Here is an 11,758-nt window from a genome sequence, read left to right on the forward strand (position 1 = left end):
TTTAGGAGAAAGGTCTTCTTGCTCCACTACGCTGCTAGGCTTGAGTGCACAGGTGAAGAATGGACCTGAGACAGAAGGCACACACTATGCACTTCCATTTTGCAAAAGCATTTGACGCAAAAGCGTGTTTACTTATATTATGTCATTATAGGATTTGGTAACAAGTTAAGGATTGAAATGAACACTGAGTACAACGCATGCTTTGGAGAGGACAACATGCTAATGGTGGATGAACCATAATGGAGTTATATAAAACGCAATATTTATTGTATTTACTGTTGGGGCTGCTGTATTGCACCAACACCAAAGTCGCTCAGTGTTTCGTGGTGCAGATGACGTGCTTCCTTTACTTTAAATAGGAGAGAGAGTGGGTACCCCTTTACCTGCTGGGTAGTAAAAGAAAGCCAAATAGCAGTGCCAGGGTCTCTCATATCATTGGTCTCTGGTGCCATTGCACCTGCTGCACTTATGCTAGCTATGTTTGTATGGGACAGGGCGACAGAGGACGGAGGCACCAGATAATGAGAAAGTGAGGAAGAGAGGCCCAACTGGTGAGACAATTTGAGGGAAATGAATGACCAACGAGAGAAACAGAAGGTGGTGGGAGAAAGTTGAAAAGCATTTTTATTGAACAAGAAAGGGACAGAGAGAATAGCACAACTGGAGGGGCGAAAGGGAGAGCGAAAGAAGGTAAGAGGTGAACACCAGCAAAGAAAAATGAAAGAACAGGAAGATAGAGCAAGAAGAAACAGAAGGACTGGGAAAAAAAGAAAAGAGGATTCTAGAGGTGGAGAAGGGGTGGTGGACAAAGCAGGGAAGAGTAAGAAGGGCATAATGAGAGAGCAAGGAAAGAAGTGGCCAATGCAAGAAAGAAAATGGAATGATCAATGGACTGGAAGAAGTGCAGGGAGTGTAATGTGGGTAAATAAGAAGGGAGGGAGAGAACGCTAAAATAGGACAGACATGATAGGAAGACTGCTGGAGACAAGACACATTATGGGGATTGAAGAAAAGAGGCAGGAAGGGGATAGAACGAGAGAGAAGGGGGGAAAGAAGGTGACAGTTGAGCAAAGGTGAAGAATGGAAAGGGTAGAGGGATGGCACAATATTGTCAGATGAGGGGGAGAATGACCTCTGGTGCCTACTGTCTGCAGTCTGTCTTCGCTCTTGTTGTTAACCACGAAGAGGGCACCAAGCTCTGAGTGAGTGGCTCTGAGTGAGTGGCGCTGAGTGAGTGGCTCTGAGTGAGTGGCTCTGAGTGAGTGGCGCTGAGTGAGTGGCTCTGAGTGAGTGGCGCTGAGTGAGTGGCTCTGAGTGAGTGGCGGTCAGCAGCATCTGGGGACAGTGAATGAGCGCTGCTGTTCAGTTCGCACAGACTCTGCCCATGAGCTTGCCATGAATGTGCCAGCTGTGGTCAGAGTCGGTGTGCATTGAACTTTGCTCTTTTCTCTTTTTAATGTGCAGAGCAGCAGCTGGGACAGACCGTGTGAGCAGGGCTTTAAGTGGGATAAAATAAATGGGGAGGGGTCTCTCAAAGTGGCGTAGTCAATGTAATTAAGGGCGTGGTTTAAAAACACCTAAGTTAAAAATCTGTGTTTAGCTCAGTGTGCCGCCCGACTTGTATTTTGCTGTTCCTGTCATTGCGTCCAGATATATGATACAAATCGCATCATACCTACAAGTCTGGACTATAGGCTTTGTCAATGGTTGCTAGTTGCATAAGATAAATACGCAGCAACTATGGCTTGTATATAATATTGAAAACACTTCCACTTAAAGCTCTGGTGGTGACACCCCGAAAATGTTGCTACTCCTGAGAGTCAAAAATAGAAGGGAAATCCAGAGAGAAAATTACTCTCTTTAACCCCTTGCCTGCGGGCCAATTCCCCCGCTGTGCTGGGGGGGCGGGGGCGCGCACAGCGCCCCGGTGCTCATGATGAGCTCAGTTCGTCATGAGCCACAGTGGCCGTGTGCTCATGACGAGCTGAGCTTGTCACGGCCACACCCGTTTCTTCAGCACAGCCCCGCGTGCAAGCGTTCTGACCGTTATGACGAGCTCATCTCGTCATGAGCACACGGCCACCGCTGAGCTCGTCATGAGCATGGGAGGGGTTAAAGGACTTCCCTTCCCCTACAACGCTCACCACGCGCACATCGATGTGCCTGCTGTCACTGCAGTCTGGGGGAACAAAACGGACCACCTGTGCCAGGGCACAAAATAGAGCCCGATAGAGACCTGTTTCGAGGCCACCTTAAAAAAACTGCCGGTGCTCAGACCCGGTGAGACCCGGCCCACTTAAAGCCCTATGTGTGAGCTTGAATCCAACACTGTAACTCACTCACTCGGCAGCTGTCAGTGAGTGGCTGAGCTCCTCCAGCGAGGCATGCCATGCTCTGCTCTACTCCTGTCCAGCTCAGAGAGCCCTTTCCACCACGAAACGACATCGGTAAACTTTAAGTCTCCCGGTAGGCCGCGCCGGGTGAGCAGTGCACATGGGACCAGACCAGCCCTCTTACAGAGCTGGCTTGAACAGGGGCGTAGCTTGGTCAGTAAGATGGGGGCGTGGGGGGTGAGATTCAGATTTTTCGACATTCACACAGACATATAAGGTTAAAACACATTATATGAGGGCAGGGTGCATGAGCGGGGTTTAAGGGGCAGAGGAATGGGGAGAAATGCAGATTGGAAGAGGTACTAAGGGCCCGATTACGATTGTGGTGAATCCGCATCCTCCGGGTCGGCGGAAGCCACCGCCGGCCCGGAGGATGCGGATTCACCGTTCCGGTGTGTTGGAAGCCCCCCCGCCAGATTTGGATGGCCGGGGGGTCATCGGCGGACGGGTAGACCGTCTGCCGCTTTTCCACCGTGAGACCGCGGCGGAAAAGCTCTAATATAGTGGCGGTGTCAATCAGACACCGCCAGCCATATTAGGATATGCGCTGGGACATGCCTTTCCGCGGCGGCAATGCCGCCACGAAAAGGGATACAGTCTTTTCTTTGGGGGCCCATTGCGGGCCCCCAGGGTGAAGGGGGGGTGGGGGTGCACATGGGGGGTACCTATGGTACCCCCCTGCATTTGCATGCACGAAGCGGCAGGCACGTGCATGCAAATGCACTGCTTGCATTTTTAACATTGCGGCGGGTGGCCGTAGGTCACTACCTGGTCCATAATAAACTTTTTTTTAACATTCGCAAAAGGGACGGTTTCCCCTTCCCTTTTGCCAATGAGTTACCAGCCCAACTCAGGTATCAGTAACTGTTCAATGTTTTGCAACAGGATTTCAGTCACAAAACATGATACATTCCATTGTGAATTGCAGTATGGCTGTGGGGCCCTAAACATTCCCTGTTCAAACAGCAATTCATTATGCATATGTAAACCTATTTTGTGCTTAACTGATTCACATAATAGGTTTAGTGCATAACAAAAAGCTATTTTGGGTTGAAAACTGTGCAAGTTCTAGCTTTGTGAACACAAAATATCTCTTTACATCCGACCCCATGTTCACCACAGAAAAACTGTCAATCATTGACTGTGAGTAATGTCTAAATGAGCGTTTCTACATTTACTTGTCCATAGATCATAAATAAACATTGCCCACACTCCCATGAGCATCCCCCACCACTATTGCTTGGCCATACATTTTAGTAACCTTGTTATATCTGTTAAAACTGACACGTTTTCATCAAGTTCAGGATTTCTAAACCAACAACTCATATGAAAAGAAAAACTGCAAGACACAGAAAGCAACATGCTCCCTCAAATTACATCAGAGGTTGGGGAGAGGGGGGGGGCTCATTTCTGAAATTGACTTCGCTACCAAGGCATAGCTGCTTAGTTTTACTTGCAATTAAATGCCACTCAAATTATCATCACACACAAGACAAATAAACGACGCAGCAAAACACACTCAAACATGGACGGGTGGCACTTTAGCAATTTCAGGATTTAGCTATTGTAAATGGAAACAAATGGAAGCGCCTACTGTGACCATCTATAAGGTTGTTGAGAGCACTGGGTCCATAAACCCAAAGGTCCAGCATCACAGGAAGATGGACGCAAACTACTAGTCCTAACTCCTCATGCTGTCCAATGAGAAGCGAGCCTGCAAGTGACGTGTGTTCCTTCCCGGTGGACTCTTGGGCCTGTGGGGGCCTTGAAGGTATGTTGCTAGGCAACACGTAGAAAACACTTATCTGATGGGCCAAATTGAAACAGGTGCAAGTTTCAACTGTGGCCTGCCCCCAACAACAGCAGACTGGAGCACCGGTTTTTAAATCCAAAAGATGCTTTTATTTTCAGAGGAAATGTCTTGTTCCCTCTGTTCCTAGTGCGCTCTTTGAAGCCTGAGTCCTGGGTCGCAAAGACAGTGCCAGGGGTCCCAAGAGGCAGGCCAGGGGTCGCAACTGTGACCCCAGGCGTCACAAAAGATACCCATGCGTGGGGGCAGCTGAGTCCTCCTCCCCACAGAATGATGGCCCAATTCGGGCATCCGCCTGTTGCTGAAAAGAGCGCAGCCTAGAAGCGGGTTTAAGGCATGTTGCACCGACTCAGCATTTCATCCGCGATAAAACGAGAACCATTGACCAAAGTCTAAAGACACACCTGATATGAATAGCTCTTTGAATTGCCAAGCTCGTGGTAATCTATGCAGGGGGAATATGTAGCACCATATCTGTTGCACATGAAGATCCCTATGCTAAAGGTGGTGGAGTTAATAAAATGGGAGCAGGGATTCAATCAATCAATCAATCATAGCATTTGTATCGCGCGCTACTCACCCGGCAGGGTCTCGAGGCGCTTGGGGGAAGGGGTCCGCTATTGCTCGAACAACTAGGTCTTGAGTTGTCTCCTGAAGGCGAGATGGTCCTGGGTCAGCCGAAGATGGATAGGGAGGGAGTTCCAAGTCTTGGTAGGAGAAGGATCTACCTCCGGTGGTAGCTCTTCGGATGCGTGGTACGGCGGCGAGGACGAGGCTTGTGGAACGTAGCTGGCGGCTGGGTGTGTAGAAGGTCAGGCGGTCGTTGAGGTACTTGGGGCCCAGGTCGTGGAGAGACTTGTGTGCGTGGGTGAGGAGCCTGAACGTGATCCTCTTGCTGACGGGGAGCCAGTGCAGGTCCTTCAGGTGGCCGGAGATGTGGCTGCATCGGGGGATGTCCAGGATGAGTCGGGCGGAGGCGTTCTGGATGCGTTGGAGTCTTTTCTGTAGCTTGGCTGTGGTTCCGGCGTAGAGGGTGTTTCCGTAGTCCATTCGGCTGGTGACGAGTGCTTGGGTGACCGTCTTCCTGGTTTCAGTCAGGATCCATCGGAAGTTCTTGCGGAGCATGCGTAGGGTGTTGAAGCATGATGAGGAGACGGCGTTGACTTGTCTGGTCATTGAGAGGGAGGAGTCCAGGATGAAGCCCAGGTTGCGTGCGTGGTCTGTTGGTTTGGGAGTGGCGCCCAGGGCGGGGGGCCACCAGGAGTCGTCCCAGGCGGAGGGCGATGGTCCCAGGACGAGGACTTCCGTCTTGTCTTAGTTCAGTTTCAGGCGGCTGTTCTTCATCCACTCGGCGACGTCTTTCATTCCTTCGTGTAGGCTCGTTCTGGCCGAGGCGGGGTCTCTGGTGAGGGAGAGGATCAGTTGGGTGTCATCGGCGTAGATGATGTTGAGGTTGTGCTGGCGTGCGATGGCTGCAAGAGGTCTCATGTAGTCGTTGAAGAGGGTGGGGCTGAGTGATGATCCTTGCGGTACGCCGCAGATGACTTCGGTTGCCTCGGATCGAAATGGGGGGAGGCGGACTCTCTGTGTTCTTCCGGTGAGGAACGAGGTGATCCACTCTAGTGCCTTCTCTTGGATGCCGATGTTGCTGAGGCGTTGAACTAGGGTGTGGTGGCAGACAGTGTTGAACGCTGCAGAGAGGTACAGGAGGATGAGGGCCGCTGTTTCTCCATTGTCGAGCAGTGTTCTGATGTCGTCGGTGGCTGCGATGAGGGCGGTCTCGGTGCTGTGTTTGGCTCGGAAGCCGGACTGCGAGGTGTCGAGGGATCCGTTCGCCTCGAGGAAGGCTGCAAGCTGTCTGTTGACGGTCTTCTCGATGACTTTGGCGGGAAAAGGGAGGAGCGAGATGGGGCGGAAGTTCTTGAGGTCGGTGGGGTCAGCTGTTGGTTTCTTCAGTAGGGCGTTGAGCTCGGCATGCTTCCAGCTCTCCGGGAAGGTGGCGGTGTTGAAGGAGGTGTTGATGACGTCCCGGAGTTGGGGTGCGATGATGGAGTCGGCCTTGTTGAAGACGTGGTTGGGGCAGGGGTCGGTTGGAGATCCGGAGTGGATGGTGTTCATCATGCGGGCTGTGTCTTCGGTGGTCACCGTGGTCCAGGTGCGGAGGGTGGCGGTGGGGGGCGTTGGTTCGACGGTAGGGTGCGTGGATGGTGCGCTGAAGCTGTTGTGGATGTTGGCGATCTTGCGGTGGAAGAACGAGGCGAGAGAGTCGCAGAGATCTTGTGAAGGGGTGATGTCGTTGTTGCCGGTGCTGGGGTTGGAGAACTCCTTGACGATGCTGAAGAGTTCCTTGCTGTCGTGGGCGTTGTTGTCCAGTCGTTCCTTCAGAGATTTCTTCTTGGTGGTGCGGATGAGCTGGTGGTGCTTGCGGGTGGCGTGTTTGAGGGCGGTCATGTTGTCTGTGGTCCGGTCGAGGAACCAGGCTTTCTCGAGGGTGCGTCAGTATTTCTTGGAGTCCTTGAGTTTGTCGGTGAACCAGGAGGCTTTCTTGCTTCTGGGTCTGCTGGGAGGGTTCTTCAGTGGCGCGAGGTCGTCGGCGCAGTCGGTCAGCCACTTCGTGAAGTTGCGTGCTGCTTCGGTGGGGTCCGTTGTGCTGGCGGGTGGGTTCTGGCTGAGGGAGTTGGTGAGCTGCTCGGCGGTGATCTTGCTCCAGATTCTGCGAGGAGCCTGTTGCGGGTGGTGGTGGGTCGTGGTTCTTCTGAAGCTGAAGTGCACGCAACTGTGGTCAGTCCAGTGGAGTCCGGTGGAGTGGCTGAAGGTGATGTACTTGCTGGATGAGAAGACGGGATCAAGCGTGTGGCCGGCGTAGTGGGTGGGGGTGTTGACCAGTTGCTTGATTCCGAGGTTGGCGAGGTTGTCCAGCAGGGCGGAGGTGTTGTGGTCCTTGTTGTTCTCCAGGTGGAAGTTGAGGTCCCCTAGGAGGATGTAGTCAGCGGAGCGGAGGGCGTGCGGGCTGATGAAGTCTGTGATGTCTTCGCTGAATTGTGTGCGTGGTCCCGGGGGTCTGTAGACGAGGGTGCCTCTGAGGGTCGTCTTTGGGTCGGTGTGTATCTGGAAGTGGAGGTGCTCGGCGGCGGTAAAGGTGTCGTTGGAGTCGGTCGTGACGCGGATGGTGTTCTTGTGTACGATGGCGATGCCTCCTCCAGTCTGGTTGGCACGGTCTCTCCGGGTGATCTTGTATCCGTCTGGGATGGCGATGGCGATGTCGGGTGCGGAGGAGTCGTTCATCCAGGTTTCTGTGAGGAAGGCGACGTCAGGTGAGGTAGTGTCGAGTAGGTTCCAAAGTTCGATGGCGTGTCTGTGGATGGAGCGGGTGTTGAGCAGGATGCACTTGAGGTTGTTGGTGCTCGGCTTGGAGGCTGTGGTGCAGGTCCGGATGCAGGTGAACTTGCAGGCTTGGCAGGTGAAGGGTCCGTGGGTGCGTCTCGGAGTGGCTCGATGGCAGGCTCTTGTGCGGTCGGGTTTGAGTGCGATGAGGGTTGCGGCGTCCTAGGTCCGTCGTGTGGGCTGGCATCGTCGGGGACCAGGGGTCCTGGTGCTGGGCGCGGTCCAGGCGCGGACGGGCGCAGACGGGCTTGCCTTTGGCGCGCCTTTGGCGCACAATCGGCGCGCCCGCTGCGCGTCAATGCTGCGCGTGGGAGTGGGTGACATAAGTAAGGAGCCGGGAGGGCGGGTCAGCTGCGTGGCGGCGAATGGGTGGCAGGGGGCGGGGCTGCAGGGAGGCAGCGGCGGGAAAGTAGCAGCGAGCGGCCGGCTCTGCGGTGGCTGGGTCGCTTCTGGAAGGCAGTCGGCGTTAGCGGGAGCAGGAGGGGGCGACCAGGCCTAGGGTAGGTGCAGTGGTCACTCCTGAAGGCCTGCAGTCCCCTTAAGTAAGGAGCCGGGAGGGCGGGTCAGCTGCGTGGCGGCGAATGGGCGGCGGGGGGCGGGGCCGCAGGGAGGCAGCGGCGGGAAAGTAGCAGCGAGCGGCCGGCTCTGCGGTGGCTGGGTCGCTTCTGGAAGGCAGTCGGCGTCAGCGGGAGCAGGAGGGGGCGACCAGGCCTAGGGTAGGCGCAGGAGTCACTCCTGAAGGCTGTCCGCGGTCCCCTTAAGTAAGGGGCCGGGAGGGCGGGTCAGCTGCGTGGCGGCGAATGGGCGGCGGGGGGGCGGGGCCGCAGGGAGGCAGCGGCGGGAGAGTAGCAGCGAGCGGCCGGCTCTGCGGTGGCTGGGTCGCTTCTGGAAGGCAGTCGGCATCAGCGGGAGCAGGAGGGGGCGACCAGGCCTAGGGGAGGCGCAGTGGATTAATAAAGGCGAGATAGCCACCACATTAACAATGAGAGCCAAACGAAGGTGCTAACGTGGCTCTAAGAGCCATAATAAAGCCAGCCGAGCCATCAGCATATTTGGAAAGTAAATCGTGCAGCAAACTTCTTGTAACAATAGGATAAAGACACTTCAGAATTAAAATAAATGTATTTCTTTAGTTTGCAGAAGCATTCCACTTTAAAAGAAAGCATTATACTGTACCACTGCATTCAGTGGCATTTGTTTCAGAATGGATACCTTCTAATTGTGAACTTAGAAAAATTCATGCCACCCTCCCCGCCCTGGCAATGATGCTATTAGTGAACAAAGAGGCAAATCAGCTGTCATGTGTATCCTATAGGTGGGCTAGCTTGTTGTATAGGAAGCAACACTTAAGTCTATTAAAACATTTGCAAAAGTGGATGTGTGCAGCTCACATCCTGAACTGATGTATTTCAAAGTACTCTCAAACGTGATACTAAAGCAAAAGGGGGCACGGTCAAATAAGAAAACTGCCTAGGATCAAACATTTTGGAGATACCTGGATTTCTGCAATTCAGCCGCTAGGTGGGTACCTCTTTCTCTCGTTTTACATCACATGCTTTGTACTTACATCTTTGAGGTGAACATCAGTACAATGTGTTAAATAAATACACTTATTAAATAAGAAAACAGGTTCAAACAAAAAGGCTTTCTGGAAAATATTGACCAAGGTAAGGGGGAGGGGCAGAAGTAACCACATGAAGACTGTGCTTTTCTGCCTCCAAGTTCCAAAAGGCTCCAAAACTCGCGCCCAGACAGTGTCTCTCGTCCACCTCTAGAATGTAATGCCCACGGATGCCCTGTCCCTTCAGACATCCGGTCCCGCCCCCCTCAGCACCGACCTACCTGGTCTTACTTGCCCGCCTGGACGGCCGGTCTCACGAGCTGTCGGGCTTTGGTCTGTGAGTTCAGGTAATCCCACAAGTCTTTCTGTCTCCGACCTTTGTCAGCTCATTATCGCCTCAGGAGACTCCTTCCGCCCCCAACCCCAGCAATCATTAACAAGGCCGCTTCCCTTGTTCCCGGCAATAAATACCGGGCCAATGTCCGCTTATAAGGGCTGTACCTATGGGAATAAGGTGCGCAGACTAAACAGAGACTACAACAGTACTGGAGCCATCATTTCTACACTGCCCCCTAGCGACATGTTTACAGTACACACACGGAACGTAAACTGCTGTTCTACGGGGCTCTTGTTGAAAAATACGCCTTTGACGTCTCTCGTGTGGACAAAAAGTGAAAGAAACACCAGAGACGAGATGTTAAATATATAACCCAGATGCACCGAATAAATGAGGCACATCTTTTATTACTTGAAGTGTATACATGTAAGCTCGCCTACTACCTAGTGCAGTGGTGTGTGTTTTACACACACTATTTTAATCTTGGAGTTAAAATGGTGCAGTGGTGATAAAAGGGCGCACCTGTGCTTCCTTCCATGTATGACAAAAATCACTGTTTTTTGGTGGGAAACATTTTCGATAGGATCTGGTGAACGAGTATACATTGCTTTAAGAAAAGTTTGCAGTTTGCACAGTTTTTGGCTCCCATTTGAATCAATATGTGTTAGAGCAAGCAACGCTACTCATACAGGGCTGCTGAACACCGCATAATTCACAATTGCTTGAGGCATCATTTTAACAACGTTGCCACATAATTTGGCCCTTCCCTGCTACATGTTTCCAGTGGCGCTGAATGAATGGCCCCAAACTCACACCACACCTACAGAAACATGCATTAGAGTTATAATATTGTGTGAAGCGCTTATGCCAGCCTTATGCGCCTGCAAAGCACCGAGGATCAGTGGTTCCAGTTGGAGTAAGTGAGTGAGATGGGTTCATTTTTGGGTCGGTTGTATTAGGATGACAGTTAAAGGCAGAGCCCCGACCCGGTGCATTCAGCAACCGCAGGGGTCAAAGATGTTGAGGTCTTGAACAATATATGAGGGTATGTTGAGAGCTAGGCCGCGCTATCTCAGCTTTTGCTGTGTGGGGGTCTTATGTCTCTTCACAGCAATGGTTTTCGGGGGGGCGGGTTGAAAAATTCAGCAGTTGAAAGGAATGGCTCACCAGGGGTAGTAAGCGTTATATAAAACGAAATGAATACATTATAAGTAAAGCTCGCAGTTTTCCATTTTTACTGATTTATACATATAAACGCAGACAGAAAGTAGAATGTTTTCTGTCTGTTGTTTTTTTCAAAAAATTGAAAAATACAGAAAATTTTGCTTCATTTGAGTGACTTTCCCTACTGTCTTTCATCACTTTCAGGGCAACAGCTGAACAGATAGATGGCGTGTAACGTTAGAAACCAGGATGAGATTTCCTTAAATAACAACATATGTCAGCATCCTTTTGTAGTATAATGCTAATATTTACCTGTGTGTGTATTGTTATGTAATAATTGGCTGCTTAATTTTCTGAAACATGAAAGGTATCAAAGTATGAGTGCACGTTTATTAGTTTAGAAAATGTGGAAATATACCATTTTACAACATCATTTATTGACCAAACACAAAATAAATATGGAAAAATACTGATAAGATGGGCAAAAAGTAAATATGGATAAATACAAACAAACATGTTAAAAAAATAAATACCATAAAACCAGGAGACCTAAGTATAAGCCAAAAAAAGCATAGAATTCAGCATTTGCCATCCAAACTATTTTCGTGTAAATCTCCATTACCTAAATTAGGGGACAATGAAAACACACTGTTTAATTAGTATGAACCGAGTTCTCGGGGGCGTGGCTTGGATGCCGAGGGGACAGGCAGCGTGAGCCCGGAGCTCCGCGCCCGATCCCCACTGAAATCTTGCTAAAAGGCACGAAATCCGGCGTGCAAAGAGCATCCTGCCTGCAGAGAACTTCGGAGGGGCGAAGGGACCCCAGGGATCGAGTTCAATGCCACTCTGGCGCTCTGAAAACCTGCTCGGCAGACTAGCTGAGGGTCGCGCCGCTTCGCCCTCAAAATGGCGGGCAGAGCTCAGAGCCAGCGCTGCTGAGCGCCGGGTGAAAACAGCAATCCCCTCTCCGGATGCACCGGGCAGGTAGGAGGCGCCGCCCGAGATCCTCCTGATCGGAACTAACTACGGAGGCCGCTACCCGGCTCCCCTGACAGCAACGGCGGCGGACTCGGTTGTTGGCCGACGGGCTCCCCCACCGGATCCCACAA

At 51.9% G+C, this 11,758-nt stretch overlaps 1 protein-coding gene across 2 annotated transcripts in view; it reads right to left on the reverse strand.

Annotated features, from left to right (window-relative positions):
• CDHR2 (cadherin related family member 2) overlaps positions 1–9,586 on the reverse strand; it is a 365,548-nt gene extending 355,962 nt beyond the window's left edge. The window contains exon 1 of one of the 2 annotated variants that reach the window (XR_013598636.1): positions 9,430–9,564. The gene's annotated coding sequence lies outside the window, so the exon portion shown is untranslated. Of the gene's footprint in view, positions 1–9,429 lie in introns of both variants that reach the window. The other variant, XM_078652806.1, reaches the window with a different exon arrangement.
• Between the last annotated feature and the right edge of the window lie 2,172 nt (positions 9,587–11,758).

The sequence above is a fragment of the Lissotriton helveticus genome, chromosome 7 (genome assembly GCF_964261635.1).
Source record: "Lissotriton helveticus chromosome 7, aLisHel1.1, whole genome shotgun sequence".
In the NCBI taxonomy this organism is placed as follows: Eukaryota; Metazoa; Chordata; class Amphibia; order Caudata; family Salamandridae; genus Lissotriton; species Lissotriton helveticus.